We start from the raw sequence: 16348 nt of genomic DNA, 5'->3' as shown, positions 1-16348 counted from the left end.
GAAATGTTTGGGCGTCTGTCTACAGTTTGTTAGATTTTTTCAGTGAATTAAAATTTCTTTTAGACTATGGCATTTTCATAGAAACTGTTTCAAATGTGATTGTGCATAACCTGTAACAGAAGTTTTAATAATTTTATCTATCTTCTTACTGCTATAGTTTACTTAAGACTTTTATACTTTACATGAAAATTCAGTACTTTATACTTTCAAGTAGGTTTTGTTTAGCTTAATTTTACTCTTTTAGAATTTGTGGTTTGACAGAGGGAAGTGAGAAATTCAGATGTAATAGGAGTGATTATAGGATATAATAATGTGACTATAAAGTAATGAGTTTCATTTCTAGGTGGCTATATTTATCCAAGGGATTGGTGTTGTCTAAAATGGTATGTATGAAGAGAGAAATAAAATTATTTTTGAAATATTTTCACACTTGATATATCAGGGTTCTACTGGTAAAACAGAACCAGTGGGAGATTCCTCTGTGTGTGTGTGTGTGTGTGTGTGTGTGTACACATACATGCAGGGGTGGGGGTGAAGAGACAGAAAAGGAGAAGCAGGGAGCTGGCTTACATGATTATAGGCTGCCTAGGTGAGTCTAAATTCAGGACAGGCTGGAACTGCTATCCACAGGCAGAATTTCTTCTTTGTCAGGGGAGACTTCAGTTCTACCTGCTGATTGAATCAAGTCCATCTGGATTATCTAGGACAATCTTCTTAAAGTTAACTCATTGTGTACTTTAATCACATCTACAAAATACCTTTATAGCAATACTTAGATTGGTGTTTGATTAAATGACTGGAGATTGTAGCCTAGACAAGTTGACACAAGCAAAATAATATTTGATATCTGAATCAGTGCACAAGTCATATAAAATAGCCAGCTTCATAGTTTATCTGTGAACTACTAATCATAGTTTATCTCTGATAAAAACCAAAAATACCAGTTTAACTAGCTAACTCAGGCACTAGTTTGGGCCATACAAAATTTTACATGTTACCAAAGATAAAATCTACCTTCAAAGTACTAACATCTACCAGAGTTGAGATTGTTGAAAAGAAAGTACATCAGGTTACAATTACAATTTTTAAGAAGTTTGGAGGAATGGCAGCATTGTTGGAACACTGATGACTCCCCAACAGGATGTAAAGGGGCAAATGGTTATTTAAATTTATGCTTCTCAAACTGGGGTTCATGACTTCACTTCATTTTCTTCTGCCATTAAGGGTTACATCAATAGAAAATACCAGAGAAACACTTTTTATTTAATATAGGCCAGGGCCAGCAAACTGTTTCTGCCAAGGGCCAAATAGTGCGAATTTTCAGCTTTGCAGGTCGTAGAGTCTGTCACAACTGTTCAGCTCAGCTGTTGTAGCATGAAAGCAGCCAGAGGCCATACGTAAACTAATGAGCACAGATGGAAAGAAATGACCCGACCAGAGACTTTGGGTGAGGGCTGTTGTGCAGTCCCTCCAGTGGAAGATGCCGGTAGAACAGTGATGAAATACTCAGCCTTCAGAGCCAGTTGTGCCTGAATTTATGTCTTGGGTATGTCACTTTCTAGCTGTGTGACTTTGGATGAGCAAGTCGAGTAATTGTTATATGTAAAAATGGGCAGAATAATAAGACCCTATGAAGTTGTGAAAATCATCAACTGGGAGTCTTGTGAAGATCCCATAAATATTTTCTGCTATTATTATTAGTCAGATGTCAAGTTTCAGAGCCAATGAAAAACTTTAGCTATTTAAAAATTATGATTATAAAAGTATTTATAATTTTCGACAGCTAGGACATGCTCTATTTTTTAAAAAATCTGTTGAGAATAAAGATAAATTTTGTTTTTACTATGATCAAATGTATTAGGAGTGAATCAGTTTTAGACTGTCATTTTTTCTGTTTCCTGGTTTATTATAGAACATAAATACCTGTTCTCTATCATTTGAGTATGTCCATCTTTGTAATGTTTGAGTTGGCAATAGTCGTTATTCCTAAGAAAAAGGAAGTAAGAGACAGGTATGTAGCAACTATGTACAAGAGGAAAAGAAGGGGAAAAGCACCAAAAAGGAAAAGCAAAGGAGTACATCAAGTCACTAATGCTCTGTGGCGAGAAGAGACAGCATTTCTCTCTCATACTAAAACGAGGTAGACAGTTTAAGGTATTTTTAACCCCAGTACTCTGCAAGTGGGATTTTTTTTCCCTAAGTGTTTCCTTTCAGCAGTTAGGTCCCTTGCTTCCCTGTTTTGATAAATTATTTGATTTTTTTCTGCAGCTGTTGACTTGTTTCATGTTATACTCCCCTCATTTTTAGATCTGGTTTTGTCTGTGATGTTCCCCAAAGAATTAAAAACTAGAGAAAATAAACATGAAAAAATTTTTGCTTAACTAGTAGTCAAAGAAATAACTCCCTACCTCTCTTTTTCTTCCTTTCTGCCTTCCTTCCTTTCTTCCTTCCTCTCTTATTCTTTATCTTTTTCTTTCTCTGTGTCTTCCCTCCATCTCTCCCTCCCTCCTTTCTTCTCTACTAATTTGGGAACACATAATGCTTAATTTGATGAGACAGATGCTCTCAAACACTGCTGGAGTGGAAAGCACCACAACCATTTTGGAAAGTAATTTGACAACTTGAATTGAGACTTAAAAATGCTTGTCACCTTTAGGTCATTAATATTACTTCTAGGAATCCATTCTAAGGAAATCATTAGAGATGCCTATCATAGCAATAGTCACTTTCATTTTAATAGCATTGGTAACATCAAAAACTTCAGAAACAACCTAAATTTCCATTGACAAAGCGGTTTATATAAATTATAAAAAACAACTTTAGGAAGAAGTATTCTTACACAGCCATTAAAATCATGTTTTCAAAAAATGTTTAATGAGATTGGAAAAACTTCACACTGTAATTTTAAATGAAGGAGAATGAATGGTGCCTAATAAAGAATCAGAGAAAGGAGCCAGATCTACCAGTGTTCATGTTTATGCCCTGACCATGAGATGGTACTGCTTCTTTCTCTGTGAAATATCTGATTCTGGATTTTTATCTTGACCTATAGTAATTTAGGCTCCCCTCATAGCTCAGTTGGTAAAGAGTCTGCCTGCAATGCAGGAGATCCCAGTTCAGTTCCTAGGTTGGAAAGATCCCCTGGAGAAGGAAATGGCAACCCCCTCCAGTATTCTTGCCTTGGAGAATCCCATGGACAGAGGAACCTGGCAGGCTACAGTCTGTGGGGTTGCAAGAGTCTGACATGACTGAGCAACTAAGCACAGAACATAGTAATTTATTTATTTATTTATTTATAAATTAATTCAGTTATTTTAATTGGAGGCTAGTTACTTTACAATATTGTAGTGGTTTTTGCCATACATAGACATGAATCAGCCATGGGTGTAGATGTGTCCCCCATCCTGAAACCCCCTCCCAAGAACATAGTAATTTAAATGGGCAATATACAAAATAAAACAGAATGCAGAGCAGAATGCATCAGAACTTGCAGATGTCATCTTTCATTGTCTTGTCTTGAGGGAGAGTCAAAGTCATTTAACATGAGGTTTGTGTGGTAATGAATGTCTCAGTAATCAGCCACCTTCACTCTCACCCTCAACTCAGGAAGTCACCTCAGGGCCTCCGTGTCCCTGAGGCTATGGTTTGGGGCCGACCTTTGCTTTCTAGTCCGAGCGGGCTCCCTGAGCCCAGTCTCAGGGTCTGGCTCTGGAGCAAGTGCCACAGTGCCATTTCAAAAGAGACAGTAACTTTGGAAACCTCAAACAGCAAATCTGAAACTTGAGCATTTCTGTTTTACCTTCCCAAATATGGTATCAGCTACCCCAAAGAAAGGTATATGCCCAAGAGGAAAGAGCACAGGCTTTGGGGTCTGGCAGAGTAATGTTCAGATCGCTCATAGCTGCAAGTCCTTGGACGAGAATGGGAGTAATGATATATTTTGTGGATCTGTAAAAGTGAAGTCGCTCAGTCGTGTCCAACTCTTTGCGACCCCATGGACTTGTAGCCCACCAGGCTCCTCCATCCATGGAATTTTCTAGGCAAGAGTAGTGGAGTGGGTTGCTATTTCCTTCTCCAGGGGATCTTCCCAAACCGGGGATCGAACCCGGGTCTCCCGCATTACGGGCAGGCGCTTTACCGTCTGAGCCACCTGTGGTGGGGATCAAGTGATTAAAGATCTAAAATGTTTAAAATGTTTAACCTAAAACAGTGCCTGACACATGGTAGCCCTAGTACATCTCCTGAGTAAATATTAGTCAATCTTTCTCTCTACACTTTGTTGAACTAAGTATTTTAAAGTATGGCCTGATAAGACACTTTTTTTTTGTCCTCATAATGATGGTGTTAGACATCTTGCAGATAGTGATCTGATAATTACTAAAAGTGGCATTTTTGCAAATCACTTACTGTACTTGCTTACTGAGTGGTTATGTTAAATGTTGCTTTGTGCTTTAGTCTCTACATCTGTCAGTTTGCATGATTTTATCTTAGCAATCATTCCTAAGAAAAACTTGGCCTGTGCAGGTTATCATTAGCAGTGCTATGTACGCTGGTTTTTCTTTTCTTTTTTTTCTCTCTCTTTATTTTTGCAGGGAGGAGATTAATTTTGTTTGTTTGTTTTTCAAAATGTTTTGGAAAAATAACCTTGAAAATTAATCATTTTCTTTGGTAATTTTTAAAAATTTATTTTATTTTGGCTGTGCTGGGTATTTATTGGGCTTCCCAGGTGGCTCAGTGGTAAAGAATTCATATAAAATGCAGGAGACATGGGTTCAGTCCCTGGGTCAGAAAGATCCCCTGGAGGAAGAAATGGCAACCCACTCCAGTATTCTTGCCTGGAGAATCCCATGGAGAGAGGAGCCTAGCAGGCTACAGTCCATGGGGTCACAAAGAGTCAGACTCGACTGAGCGACTGAGCACACATACTCGGGTATTCATTGCTGTGCGGACTTTTCTCTAGTTGCGGAGAATGGAGGCTATTCTCTAGATGTGGTGCGTAGGTTTCTTGTTGGGGAGGCTTCTCTTGTGATGGAACACAGGCTCTAGGACATGCAAGTTTCAGTAGTTGTGACTCGTGGTCTCTAGAGCACAGGTTCAGTAGCTGTGGCCCATGGGCTTAGTTGCTCTTTGGCATGTGCGATCTTCCTGGATCAGGGACTGAACCTGTGTCTCCTGCATTGGCAGGTGGATTCTTTACCACTGAGCCATCAGGGAAGCCCCTGTTTTTTTTCTTTTTAAATGTGGTTATTTTATACTAAAGTGTTGCTTGGCTTCCAAGTGGTAATACCCATTTATAATACAGCTGGCCTGGGGTGCTCTCTAGTTTGTGGCACAGGATTTCTTGGTATGAGATTCACTGACTCATTCAGACTCAGGACAGTGACCTCATTAATCCTGGGTTTTAACCACTACTGATCCACCTGTAGGTAAAATGCTGGATCCTAAGGAATGAGGCATTAGACAATGCTAATTAAAACATGCAAATTTCTTTCTTTCTTCCTTTTTATATTATAGATGAATGGGTCACTCATAGTGAGGGATGACAATGTCTGAAGACTATTTGAGATGGTAAGAATAGATTTGGAAGGGAAAAAAGGCCATGCAACAGGCACTAGGATCATTTGTATTAGGGACGACATAGGGCGTCTGGAATTTAGATACATCTTTGAAAAAAATTTTTTTCTTTAAAAACTGGCTTACTAGCATTTGAAAATACCAGTGTTCCAGTTTCTATTGACTGTCACCTGTAGACGTTGATTCAAGCTGGATTCTTTTGCAACTTAGTGCTTAGAATTTGCTGCCAGACCTGGACCTGGGGAGATAATTTTAAGTGTCCTGTGGAATAATAACTAGTCATCTGATGAAAATATAAAGCTGAAACTAGTTACTGGAATCAAAAATAATGAATCCAAAGGTTTATTGTGGACCTTTGGAGCTGCTGAATACCAAAATATTGGTCTGTCTAGTGGTTTCCCCTGTGGGTTCTTTACTCTGTGGGTTATATGTCCTCACCTAAAAGGAAATAGCCTAACTTCGCTTCCAGCAGACCTGTTGTGCGGCAGCTGTTCACTCAAAAGAGAAGTAGATTAGTCATTGATTTGTGGAGAATATAATAAAAATAAACACCTAACTTAATTTTAATTTTACTACCCTGTGGCCTATAGTTGCTTCTCTGGCCCAAACTGTGATCTTCATGTGAGCAAACTCTGAGTTAGCAGAGGGTTTCAAAACAGAGCATGGAAATTATTAGAATGTACAAAAATCAGAATAAATAGAATAGAGAGTAATTTATTTTTGTTTTATCATTTAATCCCAACTGATAAAACAGGAATGAACATAAGTGTAATTGTTAGGTTCAGAATCATGTCAATTAAAATACTTCACACTGTTTTAATTATTCTTTCAGATGTAGATAAAAAGAAAAATCTGAGAGAAAGTAGACACATTTATAATGATTAACTATATATCTTTAAAAGCTTGGTATAAGAATGAACCAGTATTGGATTTCTTAGGGGAGCTAATATCACTGCAGTAGAATATAGGTTTGTGTTTTATTCCTTCCTCGTTCACTTATTAACTCCTAAGGTGCTATTTCAGTTTTCTGTACTTAAGTCACACTTAATAGTAAATGCTGTTCTTTCCTTTCCTGCCAGACTTCCTGTTGAAGTAGCCTGTGCCTGCTGCTGTAATTTCCTTACCACTCACTCACTGTCTTTAATCACTTGCCATTTGACTTTGGCTCCATTTTGCCAACAGTCTCTAAACTCTTACTCTTTGTTTCACATTGTTAAGAGCCAAATCCCGTTGAATTTATCTCTGCAACATCTGATATGCCCAACTGCCCACCTTCATGGTATTACAGGAGGTCTCTTCTGAAATAATTCCTAAAGCTCTACATTTTACACACTGCTTCATTACTACCAGACACACCTGTCTTGCTCACATCTTTGTTCATGAATGGTAAGTATGTTCTCGCTGTCTTCTGTGTAAAGTCTGATTTTCTCGGCTTGGCATTTGAGTTAACATTCTCCCACTGCTTCTCCTCATCTACCTCGTACTCCAGTCCAATTCCTTTGGGTGTGTTGTCATGTCTGTCTGGAGTCCTACACTATCTTTTTTCATCTCCAACCTCATGCTCTAAGCTTATCCTTCTTTCAAAGCCCAGAAAGAAGGCCATCTGATTCATTAAGTTTCTCTCATCCTTCTAGAGGAAAGTGATATTTTATTCCTCTAAGTTTTGTCTGTACCTGTTTTCTGATATGTTTCACATTCTGTCCTGTGTTATTTGTATAGGCATCTTATTTTACTTTGTCTAGGTCAGTTTCATTATTTTTTAATTTCACAACCCCAGTGTCTAGTTCAGTGTCTTGTACTTTTTATAAGCCAAGAACATTTTGGATAAAAGAGTGAACTGACTAATATTAATAAGTATAGAGAATTTGCTGAAAGATGTTTTAGACTGTGTTTCTCTTACTCTTGTTAATGTTCTTCTTACCTTTCTTAGTTATTTCCGTGCATCTTAGATTTATCCATTATCTATTCAGACTACTGGTTGCCACAAATATTTTGAACACTTTTAGGTAGTATCTCTATTCTAGTCCTTTAGATAATGAATTTTGCAGCATGTAATCTACTTAAATCAAACCATTAAGGCTTCTTTTTTTAAAAATAACTTCTAGTAAAGTAAGTGTGAGAAGCTGATGACCAAATTCTTATCAAGAAGATGGAAAAGTCCAAACACATTTCGCATGACTGATTCTGTGAGGAGCCTTTTGGAGTCCTCCACTGTGAACACAGGGATTTCCCTGGTAGCTCATACTGTAAAGTGTCTGCCTACAATGTGGGAGACCCGGGTTCGATCCCTGGGTCAGGAAGATCCTCTAGAGAAGGAAGTGGCAACCCACTCCAGTACTCTTGCCTGGAAAATCCCGTGGACGGAGGAGCCTGGTAGGCTACAGTCCATGGGGTCACAAAGAGTTGGACACGACTGAGCGACTTCACTTTTATTGTGAACACAAGAATCACCAAGAGTGTTCTTATATTTACAATACTGATTTCAGCCATCCTATAGATGTGTGTATTATAGCTCACTGCAGCGCTAAGAGTTGGACATGACTGAACAACTTCACTTTCACTTTTCACTTTCATGCATTGGGGAAGGAAATGGCAACCCACTCCAATGTTCTTGCCTGGAGAATCCTTGCCTGCGGGAGCCTGGTGGGCTGCCATCTATGGGGTCGCACAGAGTCGGACACCACTGAGGTGACTTAGCAGCAGCAGCAGCAGCAGCAGCAGTGATACTGGATCTTTCTAGAACTCAGCCATCCAGTCATTTCAACTCCTCAACCACCAAGCTATATATATATTTTAAAGCCAGTGTTTAAAGCCAGTGTATATAGCACATAGAGATGAGCATCAAAGAATTACCAGTTGGAGATCACAGGTCTTATTTTACATAGTTCCAATGCACATCCTTTGGCTTTGCTTAGCAGTCTTATCAAGGGAACATTTATTAATGCATATTCCATCTCCTACCCTCCAGGCCATGGGGTCACAAAGAATAGGACATGACTGACGTGACTTAGCGTGCACACACGCACCCTAGCCTAGCCCAAGGCTGATTTAGGAGTACCAACTTTCTATTTCCAGAGTAATACTCAGATTAAGAATTGCCTGTTAATTTGTTTCCATGTCTGTTTCTTCCACAAAATGCTCCTTGAGGATAAGAACTATGTATTATATATCTTTGTATCCCCAGCATTGTACAGTGTTTGACATACATTGCATGCTCAGTCGCATCCAAGTCTTTGTGACCCCATGGACTGTAGCCTGCCAAGCTCCTCTGTCCATGGGATTTTCCAGGCAAGAATACTGGAGTGGGTTGCCATTTCCTCCTCCAGGGGATCTTCCTGACCCAGGGATCGAAGCATGTCTCCTGTGTCTTCTGCGTTGACAGGCGTATTCTTTACCACTGCAACACTTGGGAAAACCCCTTGACATACATTAAATATCAGTATTTATTGAAAGACCAAAGTTGATTACCTGCCTTTGAAGGAACCATAGATTTTTAAGTGGCCTATTAAAAAGGAGAGAAAGCAGTTTGAAGCAGGCACACAATGACAACAAACAATAGTATGCCAGGTGACAAAAATATTATGAGAAAGACTGAAAAAACACATTAGTCTGGGATCACTTCATTTTGGAGGGAAAGAGCATAGGGTACTGAAAGGGCTTCTAAAAACATTGCTGAATGCTAGCATAGTACTATAGTTTATGTTCATTTTGATAACTTACAGCCATCAAGTAAAGATTGAAATATTTTCTGAATATTTTGTTTAAAGATGCAGTCAAGTATGTAATGCATTTTAGAAAGATTTCCTTATAAAATTGCTTTAAAAAAGAAAACTTCTAATTTTTAATAGGGTAGGTCCTTAACTAGGGCTTTCATGGTGACTCAGATGGTAAAGAATCTGTCTGCAATGCAAGAGACCCAGGTTCTCTCCTTGAGTCTGGAAAATCCAGGGAAGATCCCCTGGAGAAGGGAATGGCTACCGACTCCAGTACTTTTGCCTGGAGAAACCCATGAACAGAGGAGCCTGGCAGGCTACAGTCTGTGGCGTTGCAAAGAGTCAGACCCATGACTGAGCAACTAATACATTCATTTTCACTTTATCCCAAATAATTCATTACTGAGGGTTCTACGTAGCCAAGGCCTTACTGTGTGAGGATAGTATGTCTGGACTTTCTTGATTTAGCAGTGAGTAGTGGTCATTCAATCTACCTAATGAGCATCTCACAATGTCCAGGTACTCTGGGGACAGAAACACACACACACACACTCCCAGAAGAACAGATCACAGCCATTAAAGAATTTCAGTTTTCCTAGACTTAGGAATTTTTTTTTTTTTAATCAGAAGTCCTGAAGAATGGTTGTTAATGACTTTATCACCTACCACTCTTCCCTTATGCTGTCCTGCAGTGTTTATCAAACATTGAGTATCCCTGTGGACCAGGTTCTTTGCTGGTTGCTGGATGATGGAGACACAGTGACTGCTTGGAGTTGAGAGGAGGCCTGGGCCTGGAGGACCAGGTCTCCATAAGGCTTCTGTCTCTTTGCAGAAGTTTCTCCCGTTAGAAGCAACTGTCTTTTTTTCTTCCTGATGTCAAACAGTTTATGAGAAATAAGAAGAGTCATAAATCTTCAACTCTAAATTAAAGCATGTTTTAAATAGCTAAAAATGTAAGACTTATACAAGCTGCTCTCCTGTTCTTGACTATAGTCTCTCATCATGAGCCTGCTTGTAAATAAAAGGGAAAAGGTAATCTGAGATCTCGCTTCTCTAGGTCCTTTGGGTTACCAAGGTTTATATGTGACTGGGCTTTGGACAGTCCTTCGTTGTTGACAGATGGACTCCCTCCAGCAAGGACAAGGAGCCATGAAGATTGAGCATTGCTTCAGTGTAGTTTTTCCATCACAACTGAGGAAAGAAAGAATGTGCTCAGCTCCACTCCTCAGCAGAGCCAGATGCCCGATAAAGCAGAAACAGTATACCTGTAAAGTTGCCAACGCAACGTCAAGGGTAGAGGGAAGAGTTGACAGAATGATTTATGAGGGTTTCTTGCAATAAGAACATGTTTAAAAATATACTTCTATGTCTTTCTCCTCTCAAGGATAAATGCTACAGAATTTATCCAGGGAATTGTGATACATAAAAGCCTGAGACCTTGTCACAGCCCAGGGAGACCAGGGTGAAGGGCAAGGAGAGGGAAAGCAGAAACAACAAATGAGAAAGCATGCTCCTGGTGTGCTTTTAATCTTCTGTTGAACAGATGTGGTTTTACAGATATAAAACTGATTTTTTTTTGGAAACATGCAAATATTGTAAATTTAATATGTGGCCTATTAAAAAAAAAACACAGAAAATATTTACTGGGGTAAAATGAAGATACTTGGTCCCAGATTTAAAAAAAATTTCCTCCAAGCTTCTACTTTAATATCAGTAGATCTGCAAAGACAGCCACAGATTAGCATGTGGAATAGCTTGCTCTCATGGGAGCAAAGTTTGAAGCTGCATTTTATTTATGAACAGTTGAGAAAGAAGCTCTTGGAGCAGATAGAGTTGGCTTATCTTAACACCCTTTCTGGGCTCACCGCGGTTAGCCAGAGCTATTGGATATCCTTTTCTCCTTTGCTTTTCGCTTCTCTTCTCTTCCCAGCTATCTGTAAGGCCTCCTCAGACAGCCATTTTGCTTTTTTGCGTTTCTTTTCCATGGGGATTTTCTTGATCCCAGTCTCCTGTACAATGTCATGAACCTCTGTCCATAGTTCATCAGGCACTCTGTCTTTCAGGTCTAGTCCCTTAAATCTATTTGTCACTTCCACTGTATACTCATAAGGGATTTGATCTAGGTCATAGCTGAATGGACTAGTGGTTTTCCCTACTTTCTTCAATTTAAGTCTGAATTTGGCAATAAGCAGTTCATGATCTGAGCCACAGTCTGCTCCTGGTCTTGTTTTTGCCGACTGTATAGAGCTTCTCCACCTTTGGCTGCAAAGAATATAATCAATCTGATTTCGGTGTTGACCATCTGGTGATGTCCACGTGTAGAGTCTTCTCTTGTGTTGTTGGAATAGGGTGTTTGCTATTACCAGTGCGTTCTCGTGGCAAAACTCTATTAGCCTTTGCCCTGCTTCATTCTGTACTCCAAGGCAAAACTTGCCTGTTATGCCAGGTGTTTCTTGACTTCCTACTTTTGCATTCCAGTCCCCTATAATGAAAAAGACATCTTTTTTGGGTGTTAGTTCTAGAAGGTCTTGTAGGTCTTCATAGAACCGTTCAACTTCAGCTTCTTCGGTGTTACTGGTTGGGGCATAGACTTGGATTATCGTGGTATTGAATGGTTTGCCTTGGAAACGAACAGAGATCATGCTATCGTTTTTGAGATTGCATCCAAGTACTGCATTTTGGACTCTTTTTCCAAATAGGAAAAGGAGTACGTCAAGGCTGTATATTGTCACCCTGCTTATTTAACTTATATGCAGAGTACATCATGAGAAACGCTGGGCTGGAAGAAACACAAGCTGGAATCAAGATTGCTGGGAGAAATATCAATAACCTCAGATAAGCAGATGACACCACCCTTATGGCAGAAAGCAAAGAAGAACTAAAGAGCCTCTTGATGAAGGTGAAAGAGGAGAGTGAAAAAGTTGGCTTAAAGCTCAACGTTTGGAAAACTAAGATCATGGCATCTGGTCCCATCACTTCATGGGAAATAGATGGGGAAACAGTGGAAACAGTGTCAGACTTTCTTTTTTTGGACTCCAGAATCACTGCTGATGGTGACTGCAGCCATGAAATTAAAAGACGCTTACTCCTTGGAAGGAAGGTTATGGCCAACCTAGATAGCATATTTAAAAGCAGAGACATTACTTTGCCAACAAAAGTCCATCTAGTCAAGGCTATGGTTTTTCCAGTGGTCATGTATGGATGTGAGAGTTGGACGGTGAAGAAAGCTGAGGGCCGAAGAACTGATGCTTTTGAACTGTGGTGTTGGAGAAGACTCTTGAGAGTCCCTTGGCCTGCAAGGAGATCCAATCAATCCATCCTAAAAGAGATCAATCCTGGGTGTTCATTGGAAGGTCTGATGTTGAAGCTGAAACTCCAATACTTTGGCCACCTCATGCGAAGAGTTGACTCATTGGAAAAGACCCTAATGCTGGGTAGGATTGGGGGCGGGAGGAGAAGGGGCCGACGGAGGATGAGATGGTTGGATGGCATCACCGACTCGATGGACATGGGTTTGGGTAGACTCCGGGAGTTGGTGATGGACAGGGAGGCCTGGCGTGCTGCAATTCATGGGGTCGCAGAGTCAGACACGACTGAACGACTGAACTGAACTGATTGGATATCCACATGGATATCTTTGCCTTCTATAATGGCTGCCTTCAGACTCACCCTCAAGTTTACTTCCATCTCAAACAGCAAGAATCCAGTTCAAAGGACCCTTCTGTTAACTGACTCTTTGTTTTGTAGGACATCTGTGTTTAGCATAAAGACAAATCACAGTGCAGGTGATCTATTTCTTGGGCTGTGGTCTATACCACAGTGCTTGGCATACAGGAGGTGCTCAGTAAATGCTAGATGACTACTACTCCTACTGTTGTTTATACGTTCAGCTCAGTCTCCTCTGCTTTCTATGCCATAGTAATAGAAGATGCCCAATCACAAAAGGAAGAGTAATATAAAAGACAACAATAATATTATTTGATGCCATCTGCTGTGTTAGGCAATTTATCTAAACTGTCACATTGAGTTCTCACAACAACCCTGTAAGACACAGTATTCTTATGTTGTAGATAATGAAACAGCCCCAGAATCATAGATTTTCAACTTGCATTGAAATAGATTTTACTTATATTTATTTTCTAAGAAAAGTAAGAATTCAGAGTTCCCTATTTCTTCAGTATTCTTTTATCTACTCCCTGCATAAAGTCTCTAGAGAGAAGTCCTTGATAAATGATTTTGGAGAATACCAAAGAGCGGTAAACACCTTTAATTTGGAGAAGTACAATCTGAACTCATTTTCATTTGTCTCTCCTGAGAATAGCCCATGCAGCCACAAGTAATCTCACCTGGGTAACTCTTGATTCGTCCTTCAAGTTTCGGATGGGATGCTTACATTTGGCAGACATCTCTCTTCATCTCCTAACCCCTTTGAGTGCTGTGTGTCCTCCTAACTCCCTCATGTGTTCTCTTGGTGGTTTACTTACCTCTCTTAGCCCTTGGATTGTGGGCCCCTTGGAGGGGCTCTGCTCCTTGCGCTATCCCCAGCCCCCTGCCCAGGGTGACACTTGGCAAGTATGAACTGGTTGTGAGGGGTGAGGAAAGGCCTGTTTCATCTGAGCCTCGGAGCAGCTCTGGAAGGGTGTCAGAATTTCCCAGGGCCACCACTGCTGCTAGTTTCAGTTCAGAGGCCAAGTCTCCTATCCCCTTTCTCTTTGCCAGGCATAAAGCTTTTACACAAAATCTCTCTCTCTCTTTTTTTTCCAGTACAGCTTAAATAGATTTAGTTTCTTTAACCTTTCTTCCTAGGGACTTTAGTACTAATCTTTTCAGTGATTGCTGATTGTCATAACTTTCTAATTCTTTCTACTTCACATGCCCTATTTTAGCAAGGCATTAAATGGAAGACGGGACAAAGCAGACCCATGTTTTTTGGTGTTGTAGACTTCATCACACTCCATATTCAGTTCTGTCTAGTCAGTACCTCCTAGTCTTTGATGCTGCTTTAACCTATTCGTTCAAGGGCTTGTATAAAGTAGAATATATCTTGAGGAGTCAAACACTCTTTAAGCATTATGTGTTCAGTGTGTTCTCCAGGAGTGTAATTTGGGAACTGTTTGTGCTCTGAAGAATATGCAGGAAGACTCTTGCTGTCACAAGGGCCAGAAACAGGGCTGGCTCCTCACAGACAGGGCCTCACAGGGCCATCCCATGTGACTCCTGAGTAAGCCCTCTGGTATTCTAGTTCCTAGCTCACAGGGGTGATTCTTGACTTTCCACAGTTGACATGTTGCATTATCTTCTTGCCTCCTCTCTCCTGTGATCCAGAGAGGTCATTGAGTTTTCAATTCATTCACCCACCCCTCCTACCTAGTTTCTTCTCAGACCTGTACTTAATTCCAGACTGTGCCAAGTTTTGACTTCCCTGGTGGCTCAGACGGTAGAGTCTGCCTGCAACGCGGGAGCCCTGGGTTTGATCCCCGGATTGGAAAGATCCCCTGGAAGAAGGGCAAGGCAACCTGCTCTGGTATTCTTGCCTGGAGAATCCCCATGGACAGAGGAGCCTGGGGGGCTGCATCCATGGGGTCATTAAGAGTCAGACACGACTAAAGTTCAGCATCTTTAGAACGCCTGAAGAAACAGTCCCTGAGGCCACCCTTGAATAACTGATGCAATATTCTTTGAGCAGTGACCTGTTAGTGTGTCCAGCAAGGTCAGATGAAAAGCCTTCTGACTTACTAAGTTTTGTTTCCAAGTCGATACAGGACATTGTATAATTTTATGAATTGATTCTTACCAAAGCTAGTTTAGTCTTTACCATTTGTTTTGCCTGAGTCCCAGAAGCTGTGGAGATAGTATTCCTATGGCTATAGATGTCAGGAAATATCCAGTTTATGTTTCAAACTATACTCCCCAAAATTTTCTGTCTAATTTTTAGGTATTTCAGCAGGCCCTCCCTCACATTTTCAAAAATAATTTCTAGTGACTCTGATGAAAGTAGGCAACGTATGCCTAAGTTTAAGACAGTCTGGTTTGCATTGCGTGGCTCTCATTTAACGGAGGAATATTTAACTAGATACTTCCCTTCAAGGTGGCATCCTGCCTCCTCCCACCAGCCCCCAGCCCTCACCCCAGCTCCCCACCCTGGGGAATAGCAGTAAAATCATCCATCTTTTAGTATCTCTCCTTTAGGCTTCCTCTCCCTTTCAAATGCAAGACTACTGTTTTCCTTTTGCTGTTTTGTTCCTTCATGCTTTTCAGCTTTATCCTCATGTGCACCCTTGATAACATGAGCCTGAGCTCTGGGGGCTGGATAACTGTGTTTAGGGCTTTGCCCAGCCACCAGCTATGAAATAAGATGAGTAATAATATTGCCCTCACAGAGTTGAAGTGAGCATCGAGTTCTCCAGTCTGTGAAACTGCTATTGTCAACTTTAAATACATAGATAGGTTCAAATGGCAAGTATTAATTGTTGATTTTTGTGCCCAGAATTGCCAAATGCCATGTCTTAATGATGTTACCCAGAATATCTAGTAAGACTATAAAATTAGTAGGTTATTAAATGAATACCTTCCACTCTCTATAAATGCTTCTATCTCCACTTCTCCCATTCTCTATTTGTCTATTTCTTTTAGTGCCCACCATTCTCTCTCCCAACTCTGATATATATAACTGGATGTAGTAGAGAAGCATGTTTTAATTGTTTCTGATGGTTGCTATATAATTTTAAGTAAAACTGAATGTATAGAATGTTTATTTTTCTCTCTTTTAAAAACTCACATAATTTTTTCACTTGTAAATTGGTTCTTCAATCTTTTATTTCTAGTGGATCAGTAATTTTTCAGTAGCCAATCTTTTTCTCTTCATTGCTTTATGCTTTTAGCTGGACTACCAAAGCACTTCACAATTCATGCAGTGCTTTCCCTCTTTCTTTTAGAAATGGACTTCGTTGAATTCTATGTCCCCAGAAACTTACTGAAGAGTGTATGGTACAGATATGAATGTTCATAATTACAGAATAACAAAGTGAATGGTCTATTTTCGTGACTTTAAAAAAAAAAAA

At 40.1% G+C, this 16348-nt stretch overlaps 1 protein-coding gene and 1 non-coding gene across 34 annotated transcripts in view; one reads left to right on the top strand and one right to left on the bottom strand.

The window, feature by feature from the left end:
* The window catches only part of ST7 (suppression of tumorigenicity 7), a 315966-nt gene that overhangs the window by 125922 nt on the left and 173696 nt on the right, over window positions 1–16348 (top strand). The gene's annotated exons all lie outside the window — the stretch shown is intronic.
* On the bottom strand, window positions 4085–4162 carry TRNAY-GUA (transfer RNA tyrosine (anticodon GUA)). Its single transcript has one exon. It is a non-coding gene; the product is annotated as a tRNA-Tyr (tRNA).

This window comes from Giraffa tippelskirchi, chromosome 10 (assembly GCF_054371585.1).
Source record: "Giraffa tippelskirchi isolate mGirTip1 chromosome 10, T2T-mGirTip1v1.2.pri, whole genome shotgun sequence".
In the NCBI taxonomy this organism is placed as follows: domain Eukaryota; kingdom Metazoa; phylum Chordata; class Mammalia; order Artiodactyla; family Giraffidae; genus Giraffa; species Giraffa tippelskirchi.
Note: the sequence above shows the minus strand (reverse complement) of the source record. Positions and strands in the feature narration are given on the sequence as shown.